Consider the following 2432-nt stretch of genomic DNA (forward strand, 5'->3'; position numbering starts at 1 on the left):
AAAAGTCTCCGCTCTACTTCTTTTTCCTGTGTGTCAGGCAGCAGTACATCCTCCTGCAGTCTTCAGTACGCTCCTCCTTCTCTCCTTTAGCACATGTCCTGGAACAATACCCACTGCAGCTCTTTTTTGACTGGCTTTTGCCTGTAGAAAGAAAGAAAGAGAGATACTTCTGCATTGGCTAATTCATCATGGTCACAGCACAGAAATCACAGAAATCCCACCACCTCACAGTAAACTCTCTCCTTAAAACAAAGTGTTCACATCCACACTGATACTTAGGAATGGACCCTGGCCACCGTCAGCACTTGCCTCAGGAATGGTTTGAGTCCATGCTGTTTGGCCAAGAGCAAAACTGAGCCGGTGACAGTGCTGTCAATTGAATGGCGTGGAAGACTTAGTTCAAAAGTCAAGCTGAGACCTCAGTCCTGGCACTGCTGAATTTATCAGTACAGTCACACCCTGGGTATTTAGCTTGAGATGAACTGAATTGCTCTGACTCTATTGACTAGTGTCCAATGACCATGATGGGACCCAGTTCACCACCCCAGATGGTGGGTGTCTAAATCTAGGGTGGTGTGATTCTGGAGCTGAACTCCACTCCAAAAATCTCGTGAGCCAAACCCAACCAAAATCTCAATACAAGACTCACCACCCACACCTACTTTCCTGGAAAAGTCTTTTTTTAACCTTAATTCCTTTATGGTTCACTATTATCTCTCATTTCTGCTCCACATAATTTGCCACTTTACCTGGGGTGGCCATCAAGGCTATTAGAAAAACAGCAAACACAACATAGATGATCCTCATGACTGGATATCCACCAGGATCACAGCAGGTCTGGGATGCAGCCTTGCAGAGAGATCTTGAATCAGCTGCTAAGAAAAAGGCTGGAGACCCTGATATTTATAGACATTTCTTGACAGAGAGGACAGTGTTAAGGAGGAGCGTGACTTCGCTGCTGTCCAAGGACACATTGTTTGCTGCTTAGCGGGATATTATGTCACTCCAACCCAGTGGCCATCTGACAATAAGACGTCCACTCTGTGCCCGTTTGTCACTGGCTCTTTGAAGGCATCTTATGTGGCCCGTGCAGGCATCTCTCCCTCGGGAGCTGGACTCCTCTCAGTCTGGCTGCCAAAGCTTTTAGCAGACAATTGGGACTATCAGTCCCTGGTCAGGGGACTTGGTGTTGGCTTGTAGGAATGGTTGTGGTGGACAGTGTTACAGCAAAAAGTTTGAGACCCCTTCTTCTTTCCTTCCAAAACAGAGACCTGAGAGAATTGGTAATACACTGGCCAGTGCCACCGTATCCGTTCCCAACTGTATGTCAAGACCTAGACCCTCTACTAGGATTCGAAGTGCTGTGGCAATGGACATGCAAGTTGTTATAAAGTTGAAATGTCTCTCCTGCAAAAAACCTCTGGCTCTCTGAAGGTGAGGTCACCAGTCTAAGCTAATAATCTGGGGCTCAATTCAGTTGCCTGAACACAGGCAGCACAATTTGAGACCTCCTGAAGTTTCCTAAGTTTCTCCTACTCTCCTACATCAACCACGTCCAAGAGATTTGGAAGCTACTTTCTGCAGATAGGATAAATAGCAACTCATTTCTAGTCTCTGAGTGTTGGACTTTGTAAACATAAGTGAATAGAATATAGCAAAGCACTAAGTGCAGAGATGACCAAAGAAGAGTGGCAGGTAGCTTATGCTTCTATTGCCCACCTAAAGTCTCCACCACAAGCTGGGAAGAAGTCCTAGCATTTACAATTATATCAGATTGTGATAGATGTGTTTCTTCCCTCATTTCCTTCTCCCTTGAGGAGAAGCAAAGAAATAGCTACCACAGCACCTCCAGACCAAGAAGAGTCTGAACCCGAGCAGAGACACTGTAGGTTGTGTTCCCTGGCAACGAGTGAAGGTTTGAGACTGAACAATATTGGCACTGCATTATACCATTCCTTCCAGAACTGCCTGAAAGCAGGCTGGGGCTACCTGCCCTGGAGAGCAAAAATTGCAGAAGCACTCGCTCCAAGTCTATCCACTCTGAATGGCATTAATTCAGAGATGAATACACCCATATTTTGATTTCTCATGTGGGTGTCTCCTTTTGTTCTAGATGTCTACGCTCCTTTGATAATCAATGGAGATCTACTCAATATAATCCATGGAGCTGGGAGACTCACTCGGCTTACTGGCCTGGAGGTTTTTATTTAGGGTGAGTTGAACCGTGCTTTAAACTCTCTCAACACTGTTGACTGGACTGACTATTTCCAGTGACGCTGGGGCCTGCCCGGCGGGGCGGGGTGGGCAGGGGCCCGGCCTGCCCCGGCAGGGGAAGGGGATAAAACCAGGCTCACTAGAGATGAGCCGAGGGGTGGCGTATGCCGGGGGCGAAATCGATAGCCCGGCTCAAGTGCATATACACCAATGCATGC

This window comes from Aptenodytes forsteri, unplaced genomic scaffold (assembly GCF_000699145.1).
Source record: "Aptenodytes forsteri isolate BGI_AS27 unplaced genomic scaffold, ASM69914v1 Scaffold57, whole genome shotgun sequence".
In the NCBI taxonomy this organism is placed as follows: Eukaryota; Metazoa; Chordata; class Aves; order Sphenisciformes; family Spheniscidae; genus Aptenodytes; species Aptenodytes forsteri.